Source organism: Pistacia vera, unplaced genomic scaffold, assembly GCF_008641045.1.
Source record: "Pistacia vera cultivar Batoury unplaced genomic scaffold, PisVer_v2 Contig346, whole genome shotgun sequence".
In the NCBI taxonomy this organism is placed as follows: Eukaryota; Viridiplantae; Streptophyta; class Magnoliopsida; order Sapindales; family Anacardiaceae; genus Pistacia; species Pistacia vera.
Genome location: NW_022196164.1, coordinates 657,681 through 673,602, shown reverse-complemented (window position 1 = coordinate 673,602; position 15,922 = coordinate 657,681). Strand labels below are relative to the sequence as shown.

Below are 15,922 nucleotides of genomic sequence, written 5' to 3'. Positions count from 1 at the left end.
AAATCATTGTTCAAGGTGTGGCCTGATTATTCATTGATTATTTGTTGTGGACATGCATCGGCTCTAAAGATCCAATACCTGTTTATTCAGAGCATGAACAACAAATGAGTGAGATTTACTAGGTTGCACTATAGAATCAGGTTGTGAAGTTTAAAGATTCTTGCTACATTTCTTGAGGAACTTAAGACAACCTTGTGGTTAGTGGGTGCCGTGATAAGTCGAGATGGTCCACGCCTAAAGTTTTGATTAACGGGATGTTCTCTTCTGCTTATGTTGTTCAGTTATTGACGAAATGTAATGAATTTCTACTTATGTGGCTTGATGTGAAGGTGGGGTTTGATGGTAGAGGAACAGGAGAGGTTCTTAGAGGGGGGAAGAAAATAGCAATGCAATTGGTCAGACGTTTCCCCAACATGTAATCCTTGAGATCCAGTCACGACAATGATACGTACCAATTTTTGTAAGGTTTTATTAGAAAGAAAATATTTGTTAAGGGTTAATCATTTGCATAACAATTACAACATCGAAAAACAAAAAGACAATCAAAGGAGGAACTCGCTAATGAAATCCGAAGTAAAAAATCCAGTATTGTTTATATCCAATCTACATAGAACATGTGTAGAAAAAGTCAAACTTCCTCTGGAAAACATACATCGAGTCGCCAAGAACACGAATAACACATAATAAACGGTTAAATCTGAACCATGTCCCTGTCACTAATTCGTAACATTAGCAAGTGATTGACTTGCCTGTGGCTTTATTATCTTGGTAGAATCACTCGGGATGATTTCTTTAATCCTTTTAATGATAGTCATTTTGTTATTTCTTTAATTGAGCTAATACTCATAGTTAAATAAATAAAAATCAATAAATAAGCAAATTATTAGAAGCTAAGTAAGTGTTCATAAAGATACCATAAGCAAATTGGAGGATGTTAAAGGTACATGGAGAGAGACTGAAGTATGTTCAAAAAGACAACTTATCTTAGGTTAGATAAGAAAATGGGAATTATTGTAGCATTTAGTGTAATTTTTTTATATTTGAAAATGATCATTTTCATTCTCATCAGTGCAATATGTAGAATAACAAAAATGCTATGGACACTGGGTTTTTTGCACCGAAATGTTGTACTGGCCTACGTGGTTTTTTGCACCGAAATGTTGTACTGGCCTACGTGTCCCTTGATTCACACCAGTAAACCAGACACATTTCATGTTATTTTTATTTTTTTCTAGTGAACGGCCGTTCATCAATATGGACGCCCGTTCACTTATATGGACTCTCGTCCATATTATATGAACGGGGGTCCATTTACTACGGACAGACATCCCTATTTAAAAGACGTCAGTCCATGAATAAAAAATTCTTATAAAAATTAGGGACAGCCGTTCATAGGTTATGGACGGCTGACCCTAAATATTGGACGGACGTTCATATTTTAATGGATGCCCGTCCATTTACAATTCATTTTTAAACATTAAAAAATTTAGGGACGGCCGTTCATCAATTATGCACGACCATCCCTTAATTTTGGACGGGCGTCCACAATTAACCATTTAATTCAGTAATGTACTAATGACTAATATAGTAAATTAATAATGTTTATAATGTAATGTTATAAATTTATAACTAATTAAATAATTATTTAACTATATAATGCTATAATTAATTAAATGATCATAATATAATGCAATGTAATAATTAGAGGTGGCCAAGGGACCGGTCCCTTACGGGCCCAGGCCTGGGCCCGTTTGGAACTGGTCCCAAATGGGACCAGTCACTCATGGGCAGGCCCATGAGAAAAACCAGGACCCGGACCAGGCCTTAGGCCTGGTCGGGACTGGTCCCATGGGCCCAGGGCCGGTCCCATGGGGCTTGGATAATTTTATCTTCCCCCCTCAATTTTTTTTTTATATTTTGGGGGCAAAACTAAATTTTATAGGGGGTTTTTAGTATTTTTTAGGGGTTGATTAGTAAGTTTCTAAAAATTTAATTAATTTCAAAAAATAATAAATTAATAGTTAATTTTAATTTTTAACATAAATGTAATATTCGCATTTCACACATTCACGCTTCACAAATAAACAATTAAATAATTTTTTTATANATCCTTGAACTTGAAGTGAATAGACTAAAACATGACTGATGTAGGTGTTAACAGCCTTTAGTATTAGGGAAGTGAGACACAAAATTTTCTAGGCCTTCTTCTCTTAATTATTAAGCAGATTTAAATTATTTCATTTATATTAATATAGTTTTTTATAATTATCATTAATTGTCTTTGATTTTGTGTTTCAGGATTGCGTAGGAGGGTAAGTTCACCCCTTTGGTTTTTAGAAGCTTCGTGTTGTCCTTGTTTCAATGATGTGATGATGAGGACGGCGACAATAATGATTATACTATATAGTATTTTTCTTGATATTAATTTTATGTTAATCCTTGTTTAAAAAATCAAAGGAGCACAAAAAGGTCATTCAATGATTCACAGGCGTTGTTTTACTATAGACATGTATCACTCCACAATCTTATTAAGAGAATCTTTGGTGTTCTAAAGAAAAGACCTAAAGAAAAGACTTGGGATTTTTGATGGAATGAATAATTACCCGTTGGAGAAACAAGCTCGGATTGTTATGGCATGTTGTGTGTTTCATAATTTTATCAGAAGGTAAAATATGCAGGATGAAATCTTTGAGCAGTATACTACGGAAGTATATTTGCATGACCAAAACAAGGCAGCTAATGAAGGAAATGGGGAGGGATGGAGTCAATTGTAGCAACGTATTATTGACGACATGGCGCATGTGCGGGATAACATAACGATTGAAATGTGGGAATAACATATGACCAATGTCGTAGTTGTTAATAGAGTATAGCTGTATAAACGATTTTAAGGGTTGACAATGTAGTGTTTTTAAATGATGTGTTAGTATTTGAAATTAATAGTTCCAAATTTGTTTTTAAGTTAGTGATTATGAAATTACCAATTAAATATTTAATAATATTAAAACATTAATTAGATAAGTTTGTACGGTTTAATAATAAAAATTAATTTAACAAAAGGCAACAAAGAATTTTATTAATAAATCCTTTATAACAAAATATACCAAACAATTTTTTTACAATTTATTCAACTCTATATATTATCCTAAATATTTTATCAAACGTTTAAATCATATTCTCGTAATAATAATCCAACTAAATATTTTATCATACACTTTTTTAAATCATATTCTCAAAATAACAACTTAACTTAACTTTATAATAATATTTCAAAAATATTACTCAAAATAACTAAACAAATGCAGATTTTTTATGAAATAAAGAAATTAAGTTTGAAACGCAAATGCTATTTTTTAAATGAAAGTTTAATAACAAGCTTAAAGAGGTGGAGGACTTTATAAAAAAAATACATTGTTTGTGTAATCTCCTGTTTAACTGTCAGTGAGAGTGAATAATAAAAGTTAAGAGTGAGGAATTGATTGGAGAAAGAGAAACAGGAAAATGGCAAGAAAATTTGTAGAGGCTCTGTTATCCTTGAACTTGAAGTGAATAGACTAAAACATGACTGATGTAGGTATTAACAGCCTTTAGTATTAGGGAAGTGAGACACAAAATTTTCTAGGCCTTCTCCTCTTAATTATTAAGCAGATTTAACAGTTAGTGAGAATGAATAACAAAAGTTAAAGAGTGAGGAATTGATTGGAGAAAGAGAAATAGGAAAATGGTAAGAAAATTTGTAGAGGCTCTATTATTCTTAGTGTTTTAAAACCCGGCTGGTCCGATCGGTTGAACCGGGACCCAGAAGCTTCAACGGGTCGAGTTTATATTTTCTTGTTCACCCAAAAACCTTAGGATTTGGGAGGATGATCGGCGAACAATTGATGGCCGGAATGTTAGGGCTTTTGAAGAGAAAGTTCTGATGAATGTAATGGTGGTGATGGAGTTGATTTTTGGCGAGTAAATCGATCGGAAATCAAACAAAACTAGCAGCGATAACAATTGGATTTTACTGGCGATTGGCGAGGCTAACCGAGTGGGGTGAGGTGGGTTTTGGTCGGGAGGAAGAGGGGGCTAATGGGGGTGGAAATTGTGTGAGTTGGTCTCGTGTCGAACAAAACCGTAATGACAAAGTTTTTATTATAAAGTCTTTATTAGTTTTAATTTCACACTTTTATTATTTGCATTTAGTTTGTTTAGTTTCATTAATCAAAATTGCCAATTTTTTTATGGTTGTGACGACCGGTTTGACAGTAATAAGTAACAAAAAGAGAAGAATCTACTCTGAATTTTTTTTTTTTTTTAAATTGCATGTTTTTTTACTAGCTCATGAGCCGACTCAAACTTAGCTTGTTAAGCTGGATCGCGAGCCAGGCTCAAAATCTTCTCCTCTCTTAACGAATCAAGTCTAGTCTAGCCGAGCCACGCCAAGAAATAAGCAGCTAGGCTCGACTTGGCTTGACTCGAATTTTACTCCCCTTTCATGAGCTTGTTAAGCCAAAAACTCGACTTTGCTCAGCTCGAAAACAGCCCAGAGTGTAATTATCTTATCTTAAATCAAGATATCCTAAGGGGGCGTTTGGTTCAGGGAATGTTAGATTACTGGGAATGTTGGATTATTGGAAAGTTAGATTACCTTAAAGATTACTGAGAATCTTTAGGAAAATATGTTTTGTTAATTTGTGGATATGTTATATTAATATGTTTGGTTGGGCGAAATAAATTGGTGTGTATGTTATTTAAATTACTGAATTGTCCTCTAATTAAATATTATTATTATATTATTTTTTAATATTGATTATTATTTGGATTATTATAACCCCTTTGCATTTAAAAACTTAGCAAAAACAACCCCATAATAAAAGTTTGGAAAATCAACAAAGCACCCCCACTAACCCAGCCACTGTCGGCCGCCGGCAATCACTGCAGGCCGCCAATTGTCGGCAACCTAACTGTGCACGGAAGGTAGAAAGTGGCCTCCGTGTGCCGCATGGCCATTCCGGCTAGACGTGACAGATTTGGTCATCAACGACTAGATCAATGATGGATCTGACTGTCAACGACTAGATCTTGCACGATCTAGCCTTTTTCGGCCAGATATGTGGTCGGAAATGGCCATAGTGGCGCACAATAGCCATTTTCGGCCTTCCTTAAGTTGTTCTGGTGATGCCGATAGTTGGTCACAACGGTGGTTGCCAGCGGCAGGTGGGTTGGGGTGGTGGCTTGGGTGGGCTGCAATTTGTTTTGAATTCAAGGGTAATATTGTTCAAAAAGTTAATTAATTGGGGCGAAATAGTAAAAGCTATATTCATATAAATAAATTTAAAAATAAGGGCATTATTGTCCTAAAATTTTATTAATAAGAGATAAAATTATAAAAAAAAAAAAAATTATCCTAATAATGTTAGAATACATAAGAAAATGGAGGTAATCAGATTACCTCCAATATTACCAACAGTAACTACTGTTAGTATTTGAAAATTACTGAAATTTTATATTACTTGACAACCAAACATTATCATCAAGTAATATAAGATAACATAACTTTAGTAATCTCACATTACCCCCAACCAAACGCCCCCTAATTTTTAAAAAGTATTGAAGCACCTTCTTAAACCTACATGCCAAAAATAAGAAAATAAAACTCATTAAACAAAGGACGAATGACAATTTCCCACTCGAAGTTAGGCGCAAAGGGGCGTTTGGTTCAAGGAATGTCAGATTACTAGGAATGTTAGATTACTGGAAAGATAGATTACCTTAAAGATTACTGGGAATCTTTAAGAAAATGTTTTTGGTTAGTTGGTGGGTATGTTATATTAGTATGTTTGATTATGGGGAATAAATTGATGGGTATGTTATTTAAATTACTAAATTGTCCCCTTTTAAAATCTAAATATATTATTATTTTTATTATTAGTTTTTGAATAAAATATTTTAACCCCCAATATTTCAGATTTAGCTAAAATACCCCTGCTTATATAAAACTTTAATTTATGACTAAATCACCCCCACCTCCTACCGCCACCTGCCGCCACCGTCGGAAGTCTTCGAAAGTCCTTGTGAGTAGCTTACCGTGACCAAGAGGCTCCGATATGGCCATTTCTGCCCATATTGATGGCCGAAAACGGCCACATCGGGCCAGATCTAGCTTGATATAGCCGTAAACGGCCGTATCGAAGCCTCTCGGTGCCTCCCTCTGAATCTCATTCTTTTTTAGGGACTCCGGAGAGTTTTCGATGGCAGTCCGTGGTGGTTGGCCCATTGTCGGCTGTGGTGGCTGGGTGGCAGTGGTGGTAGTGGCTGGGTGACAGTGGTGGTCAGTAAATTGTTTTAAATATAAGGGCATTATTGTCCAAAACTTTAATTAAACAAGGGTAAAATTGAAATAGGATATTAATGTAAATTTCTTTTAAAATATGAGCATTATTGTCCAAAACTTTTATTAATAAGGGATAAAATTGTAACAGAAAAAGATAACCCTGGTAATCTTAGAATACCTAAGAAAATGGAGGTAATCAGATTACCTCTAATATTACCAATAGTAATCACTATTGGTATTTGAAGATTACCGATATCTTATATTACTCGACAACTAAACATGATAATCAAATAATATAAAATCATTTAACTCTAATAATGTCAAATACCCCTTAACCAAACGCCCCATACGTGTTTTTCCCGCCCGCAAGATTTAAAAAAACAATTTCCTAATTTCCCATCCATCATTAAAATTCAGTTTTTTTTTTTTTTATTATAAAGGAAAAAATTCCCTAACCCTCTTTTATCTTTCTCCTCCCACCTCACCGCTCCAAAAGCGTCCATGTCTCCTCCCTTCAACCTCCCCACCTCTCCTACTCCCACAACAATCGGTTCCTAACCTCACCCAATCTAAACCTAATCTCTCTCCCTCAGCCCTCACAACCCAGTCACCCACCTAATCACAGCATCGCGGCGGATTTGTTGCTTTAGATCCACCGCGACCTAGGGTGTCCGCCACGATCTGGGCTAGATCGTGGTGGATCGGGTGAGATCACAAAGCAGTCGCATTCTTCTGCCACGGTCTGGCCGATTCCGATTTGTAGTTAATTTTTTTCTTCCCTTCCTCCTTAAATGGCGACCACGCTGTAGGTGATTTTTCTTTTTTGGTTGTTAGGTAAATAAGAAATTGGTGACGATCGATCACATTTGGTTTTATTTATTTGTTTTTCTTAAAACCCAATATTCCTTGTCATCGATCTCACCAGTTTTTTATTCTCCTAGCACCCAAATGTCATGGAAGGTTTCTTATGACGACGGTAAAGATGTTGTTGAAGCAAATACCATTTTTTTTTTTTTTTTCATTATCAGTACACCTATATAATTTTGTGTTTCACTTGAGTATTTCTTTTAATTAATTTTTTATTGATATGGTTTGTGTTTTACATGATTATTTATTTTAATGAGTTAATTTATGTACAACTCTCAACTGATTTTGTAGTATGTTTGTTGCTAAGTGTGTCTACAATCTAGGGAACTTTATGAGATGGAATCCTTTGCGAATAGGAGAAGGAAGTCCTCTTATAAGGATGAATCATGGTAATTCTTTCCAGCAACTGTTTTAATTGTTTTAGTTGGGCTTGGCCTAAGCTTCTCAAAACTATATGTTATTTGTCTTAGTTTTGCTACCTTTCACTTTTTATTTCAATAATGCTTCTCGGTTGCCTTACCATGAATTATTCTCTGAAGTATCAGAATGGTGGATAACATGTCAGCTTATTCTTTTGTCATTTGTTTTATTTTGGGAGTAATGTCTTAATTTTGTTTTAATTTTGTATGTAACTCAATATTCTTATTTGGTGTTAAAGTTCTGTTTCTTGATTCATCTGTTCTTGCAGCATGCTTAGATTTACAGTGGACTCCTGAAGGTGATTTGCATCAAATAAACAAAGAGCAAAAGCCCGCAGTTTCAGTCAACTGAGTAACTATCACTAAAGCTTAACTTAAAGAGAAAAGATACTTGCCACTGTCCCCGATGAGAAGGAGCTTGATCAGGTAATCATAATCGGCGTGAGCTCTAGCTGGCGCAGATTTACTTTGAATAGCTCGAACCACAATCAAACAGTCACTCTCTAACCAAAGTTGCCTCCAACCATTAGAATGTGCAATATGAATTGCAAGAAAAACTGCCATTAACTCTGCATAATAGGCAGAGTGAGTGCCTAAACTAACTGCGAAACCTCCAAGAAAATTACACGAATCCAATCTTAACACTCCCCCCGCAAGCAGATTAACCAGGATTCCCTTTTGATAATCCGTCCGTGTTGACCTTAATCCACGATGGAAAAGGAGGGTGCCCAGATCCTCATTTCTTTCATTAGAAAAATGATCCACTATTAAATTTATAACTAAATCAAGCTCCTGTTATAGGTTGTTCTCGTCAATTAGAAGCTACATCAGAATTCTGGGATAAGACTTTATCAATGCTCCTGTTATGTTATTTCTATTACTCTGAAGTTAGCAAAATCAAGTCACAATGTGTACTATCGACGGTTTTGTAAATTCTTATCTTTCCTCACCTTTCCCACTTCACCTCTTCTCTATCTCCACTTCACCCTCATCACTGCCAAACAACTTCATCCATTACACCAGAAACAAAGTGTAAAACTAAAGTGGCAGTCTTTTCATAAATGGCAGTGTTGAATGCTTTTGGAGCTACAACTCTGAGTTTGAAAAGCTCTTCTTCTCATTTACCCACCTCTTCATTTCCCAAATTAACAAAATACACCATACATACATACGAATTTTCATACATAAAATGTATGTATTATATTACCTATACAACTGATAATAAAATCTTAAAATACGACAGACCAAAATATGGTTAAATAATAAAAAATATATAAAACTTTACTTATGTATTTAAGTAAAGTTCAGATCATTAGAAAATTCTGATCAAATAATACAAATAATTCATTCGACCATTGAACTTGAATGCAAACTGGTTTGCAAACAAATTTGATCAATTTTCAAACCCACGTATTTGTTCAAAACGCATTTATATAAAATAGTATCCATAGCTTCAAGTGTTCATATAAAAACAAAGTAGCTGGAATTAATTTTCCAAGAAGCTGAGGGGTGCTTTGCGTTGTTCTTATAAAGGATTTGACATGAGAAAGTGCACGAGAAATTAACAAGAGCTTTGATTGAAATTGTTTTTGTAGTTTAAAAATCTTCTGTTTAAAGAAAAATAGGTTCGGGGAGAAGTTTGGTGGTGAGGGGGGAAAGCTGCCGATGCCGGAAAATGACGAAAAATGCAGGTGGCGATGTTTGCTAACATGCGCCCCCTCCTGCTAAAATGGGTGGTTATTTTGGTGAAAAGAAGGTTGGAGAGAATGGTGGGGATGTTTTAGAGGCTGGTGGTAAGGTGGTTGTTGTCGTGGCATTCTTCGCAAATTCAAATTGATATTTTTGCTATTTAGTTACTTTTAGCTTAAAAGATGTTGAAGCAAATACTTCTTTTACGAGATTTTATCTTTATAACTTTTTCTGCTTGCCCATTTGAACCCTTAAAACCATTTTCCTATTTGCTTCATTAGTGCTTGTTTCTTTTTATCTAGTACTATTTATATTTAGTTTCTTTGTGGTTGTTATAGCTCTGATTTATCTAGTATATTTGTATTACTTTTACAGGTTCCTTTTACTCTCGTTCAAAGGTGGTCTGATTATTTGTCTGATTATCTTGTTGTGGACATGCATGGCTCTAAAGATCTTCATACATTTATTCAGGCAATTAACACAATTTTTGGTTATAGGTGCCCTATAAGATCAGATGTTGTGAAGTTTAAAGTTTCTTGTACATTTCTTCAGGAAATTAAGACAAATTGTGGTTATGGGTGCCCTGTAAGGTCAGATATTGTCAGGCTTAAATTTGATTAATAGCATTTTCTCTTCCTTCTTATTTGTTCATTTTTATTACTAATGTTGATATTCTACTTTGTTTGCTTGTTGAAGGTTGGTTTGATTGGTTCTGAGGAAATTCTTTGAGTGGGAAAAAATATCAATGCCATTGGCAATGGTTTCAAAAACGTAATCCTTGAGATCCAGTCAGACAAAGATCTTCCCTATTTTTTGTAAGGGTTTTATTAAAGAAGAATTTTTGTTAAGTTTTGTTGTTGGAAATTGGCGGGAAATATCCATAGTGCTTGTTTGACTGACTAGTATTTCTGTTTCCTGGAGGACTAAGATGACTAAGGATCAGATGGTAGCAGATATTGCCTAACGGTCAAAAGCAAACTTCTGGGTATGTATAGTTTTGTGGTTCGCTGGCTGTTGGTATCCTTGGGTATATTTTCAGGTGCACAGATAAATTTCAATGAGTTCAATCTACTGTAGATGGGTTATATTGATTATTGTTAATGTAGTTTTGAGTCTATTAATCAAAATTTGTCTCCAGGAGGTGGATCGCAACAACCAATCCAAGCTCTCAGATGATGCCAATGCTGGACACAAGCAACTCTGTTTGATCTGCTTCATGAAGACGAGGACTAATGATTTTGGATGTGGGCATTACGTTTCTTGCGATCAATGTGCCATAGTAGCAATTGAAAATGAACATGAGTGTCTCACTTGTCACATGCCAAGCCATAGTTTGTTGTAGTTAAGTCTCCCCTAAGGTTAGAGTTTGGTAAGATTCAATGCGCATATATTAGTCATCCGAAAATTTTTGTCAACATGCTTCATTGATAGCTCTTGAAAGCTCTAGGAAGTGATATTGTTATTAATCTTTGTCAACAAATAATTTGGAGCAGCTGATTGCTACAAACATGCCGTTGTTGGATGGTCAATCTTTTCGTTCTAAATACGCACCCGAAGTTGCAGAATAAATAACAAGCCCATGTACTTTGGAGGCTTCAACAATTGTGTTCTTAGTTTTGCAATCTTTGCCTTGATCTGGCCCAGACGATATATTCTGCATTATCATTACAAAATCGAAAAACAGAACTTAAGGATCTGTTATCTAACCAACATCACATTTGTAACATAAAACTTCTCTCTTGTAAACAATACATCGGTGTCAAAAACATGAAATAACACTTCTATACGGTAAATCTAACATTGCACGTTATTAATTTCGGTAACATTATGCAAGTGACTGACTTACCTGTGGCTTTATTTATTTGGATGCGAATCATCTCAGCTTTGATTCTTTAATCTTTTTAATGATAACCATTTTGTTATTTCTTTAATTCAGCTAATACTCATAGTTAAATAAATAAAAATCAATAAATAAGCAAATTATTAGAAGCTAAGCAAGTGTTCATAAAGATAACATAAGCAAATTGGAGAATGTTAAAGATACATGGAGAGAGACTGAAGTATGTTCATAAAGATAACTTATCCTCGGTTAGATAAGAAAATGGGAATTATTGTAGCATTTAGATCAATGTTCTGAAACCCGGACCAGATGGGGTTTTAGTGAAATTTCCGGGTTGTAAAGGGTAAAAATTGAAAACTATTTTAAAATTTAAATTTAATTTTTTTAATGAAAAGCAAACCCTAAAGTCAAAGTGTCAAACGACTCAAACCCATTTTTATTTTTGCATTTTGCTTTTGCGATTCAGCACTTTAGCTGTGGCGCTGCTACTTTGCTCTGCCGTCTGCGTGCGATCTCCTTCAGCTTGGCCCTCCTCCAGGTTGCTTTTTCTTTTTCAGTTTGGCCCTCTTCCAATTCAGTTCAGTCCTCCTCCTCCATTCGCGATCTCCTTCAGCAGTTCAGCTTCAGCCTTCAAGTGTGAATTAGCCTGCTTCTTCGGTTTGCCTCCTCCAATTCAGTTCGCGATCTCCCTGCAGCGCTGCTACTTTGCTCTGCTGTCTGTGTGCGATCTCCTTCAGCTTGGCCCTCCTCCAGTTTGCTTTTTCTTTGTCAGTTTGGCCCTCCTCCAGTTCAGTCCTCCTCCTCCATTCGCGATCTCCTTCAGCAGTTCAGCTTCATCCTTCAAGTGTGAATCAGCCTGGTTGATGGATCATGGATTCATATTTGATATTACTTTGTATTTCACTATTTTGTAATTTGTAATGACTTTAATGATATTTGAAAATAGAAACTTTAGAGTTTAGACTTGAGTTGAGTATTGAATTTCAGAATTTGTAAACATTAAGTCATTAACTATCAAATTTTGATGGTTATAATGTTTTTGCAAGGTCTGTTTAATTGTTTTTAGATTTCAGTTACATACAAAATCTGAAATTTTTCAGTTTTTTTTTTTTGTTTTTGCTGACGTCATCGGTCCAATCGACCGGTCCAACGTGCAAACCGGATATTTTGGCGGGTCGACTCCCGGTCTGGTTTTCAGAACATTGATTTAGATAAGGTATAGAATAATAAATTCAGTTTTTTATTTTTTTATTATTAAAAATCAGTTTAGTAAATAAAAGAAATTAAGTTTTTTAAAGCCTAGACCCTAAAAGAATCCCAACCAATCCTCCTTCCATCTTTCTTCCCCATTCCGCCGCCCCCAAAATCCTCCACCCCCTATTTTCTTTCTGTACGCTAACCTTGGCCATCCACCCCCCCAAAATCCTCAACTATAATGACAACTACGTGCGTTTCATTCTCTTCAATCTTATCGTTGCTTGCTTTTTATGAAGTCCCACCGCGAGCTAGTGCTTGCTATCTCACAAGTGCTCCATGGATCTCATCAGAAATGTCACGGCCTCCACAAAATCAACCACCACAAAATCAACCACCACCACCTCCGCTACCGCATAAAACGCCACATCTAAAACCTCCACAACAACAACAGCAATCACTTCTAAAACCCAATATGCCTTGTCGTCCATCCTCACCAATTTCTTATTTCCTAACACCCAAATGTCATCGGTCGTCACCAATTTCTGATTCTCCCATGGCCAGCGTTGTCGTTCTCCCAAGGTAAGACAAAGAACAATGCTTTAAGATCTTTGGCTTCAAGATCTTTACGTTTCTTGTTTTTCTAAATTTTTTTATTTGATTGTTTGTTGTTTGGAATGGAATGGGTCTATTATTTCTTTGATTGGAAGTGTCGAATGAGCTTTTATGGCGTTTTATGGTGGTGGGATTGCTTTGTTTGGGCTGCCGTTTGAGTTGCTGGAGCCTGGGCTCAAAATTTTCATCTGTTTTCTAGTTTATTCACATCGTTTTTTAAATAATTAAAAGATATAATTTATAAAAGAAAGTTATAAGAAACTAAATTTTTTATGAAATAAAAAAATTAAGTTTGAAACGCAATGCTATTTTTGAAATAAAAGTTTAATAACAAACTTAAAGAGGTGGAGGACTTTATAAAAAATATACATTGTTTGTGTAATTTCCTATTTAACTGTCAGTGAGAGTGAATAATAAAAGTTAAGAGTGAGGAATTGATTGGAGAAAGAGAAACAGGAAAATGGCAAGAGAATTTGTAGAGGCTCTGTTATCCTTGAACTTGAAGTGAATAGACTAATACATGACTGATGCTGGTGTTAACAGCCTTTAGTATTAGGGAAGTGACACACAAAATTTTCTAGGCCTTCTTCTCTTAATTATTAATCCGATTTAAATTATTTCATTTATATTAATATAGTTTTTTTTTTTTATAATTATCATTAATTGTCTTTGATTTTGTGTTTGAAGTTTGGGTAGAAGGGTAAGTTCACCCCTTTGGTTTTTAGAAGCTTCGTTTTGTTCTTGTTTTAATGATGTGATGATATGTGATGAGGAGGAGGACGGCGACAATAATGATTATCCTATATAGTATTTTCTGTGATATTAATTTTACGTTAATCCTTGTTTAAAAAAATCAAAAGGAGCACAAAAATGTCAAATAATGACAATTTTATTTAGTTAGAGAACGGTGTATTTTGGGTTTAGGCTTTTGGGTTTCCTTTGTGGGGCATTGTTGCTTTGGTGTGGGCTGATTTGTGAAGGATTATACATCTTTGTTTTGCTTGATTCTTTTTTTTGATGACCGAGGGTGTTTGGGCCAACTTGCTTGCTCGGTTCTTTTGCTTTCCCTCGATCCTCTGTTGTGTCTCAAGGGTCGGGGAGGTTTCCTCCCTTTAGGTGTCACAAAATTACGATTTACCAAATTTTTTTTTTTATTTTGAATTATATAATATTGTTTATGTTTATCTGCTTAAAATGCTTAATTGAATATTGACTTGGTGTGCGCTTGTTCCATCTATCCTTTAGGCAAACGTTGCAAAATATGGGCGATTGCTTGGTTTGGACGTGGGAACAAAGTACATCGGAGTAGCAATTTCAAACTGAGGGCAATTGCTTGGTTTGGACGTAGGAACAAAGTATGTTGGAGTGACTGTTTCAAATTGAGGGCGTTTGTTTGGTTTGGACGTAAGAACAAAGTATGTTGGAGTGGCTGTTTCAAATTGAGGACGTTTGCTTGGTTTGGATGTAAGAACAAAGTATGTTGGAGTGGCTTGCAATATGAGTCTGCATAATTTAGTGCTGTAATTTAATTTTTGTTTATGTGGGTGTTAATATGTTGAAATTAGTTAGTAAAAGTTATATTATGTATTGAATTATTATGTTAGGCTTTTCGTTGATGTGAATCTTGTGTTCATGGTGTTTATAATGATTTGGCTGTAAATTGTATTATGATAGATAACTTATAATCATTATTTAAGTGGATCTCATACTATAATTTGAAAGGTTTTATCATTGGCTGTCCTTATCATACACTGTCAAACGCGACTAATTTGAGTTTTTATTACATAAGCTGTTACTATAATCTTTCTTTTTAGTCCCTAATCTCCTTAAATTATTTTTATTTGGTAAGTCATTAATAACTTATAATCTTTATTTAGGTGGGGTAAGATGGGTTTTGGTTAGAAGGCTGAGGGGAGAGTTTTTGTGGTGGGGTGTGTTGTCGACCCGGAAAACAAGCCCTATTTGGCCTGGATTGTCAACATCGGTGGTGTAACTAGGGGTATTTTTGCAAGATTTCAAACTTGTAAGAACTTATCTAATTTTTAGGAGTGTTTTTGCTGAATTTTAAACTTTTTTACATGTTGACATCGTTGGTTTGACTTGCCGGTGAAGCTGATCAACCTAAGACCTGACCACTTTGCTGGGTTTCACCTCGGCCAGGTTTTAAAACCTTGGGTTCTATTTCCAAGAATGTAAGAATAATAATTGAGAAATTTGAATGTATAAAACTAACTTATAAATTTTGGAGAAATGCAAAAGAAGAAAAAAAAAAAATAGACAAATTAAAAAGAAAAATAATAAAGCAAAGATTTAGTACTTACATGATCTTAATGAAACTCTTTCAATTGCATAAATTTTGTCTCCATTTTTTAAAAATAGATTTAGGTTTATATTTGAAAGTGGAATTAAAACTTTTACGTACTTATAATCTTTTACAGCCTTATTTAGTAATTTTATTAAGGAATAAAACTGCAATTAAAAATTAATAATAATTGAGCTGATAACATCGCTCGTTAATTAATGGAAATAATCAAATTCTAATATAGTGAAAATACTTGGAGCAATACATTATATAGTATTAAGGTATAACAAAAATAAAGTACGCTTTAATTTAGAACAAAAGTAGGATCACCTTTGTAATATCGAGACAAATTTTCGATGAGAAGGATGATACTGAAATCACTCGTATGTTTATTCAACAAAATTTCTATTAAAATGTATTTATTTGTCTACATATTTCATCTAATTACCATAAATATTGTCAATAATTTTTAAATTGATGCATAACACTACGACATCAGATATAATTTATTCCAAATTAGTGTTACAAACACTTGGATACATAATAATGGAAAACAAGATATGGATTCAAGACGATGAATCCATATCAAAATACAACTATGAATGGAGACTGTTTTATTCATATATATCAAGCACTCTCATAATTTATTCATGGAGATCCTTTGCTTGAGTGAGCTA

The 15,922-nt window shown here is 34.6% G+C and overlaps 1 long non-coding RNA gene across 1 annotated transcript; it reads left to right on the top strand.

The window, feature by feature from the left end:
• The first annotated feature begins 10,067 nt into the window (after positions 1-10,067).
• LOC116138995 lies at positions 10,068-10,867 on the top strand. The gene is made up of 3 exons (XR_004129376.1): positions 10,068-10,109; positions 10,216-10,333; positions 10,433-10,867. It is a non-coding gene; the product is annotated as an uncharacterized LOC116138995 (long non-coding RNA).
• The last annotated feature ends 5,055 nt before the right edge of the window (positions 10,868-15,922 follow it).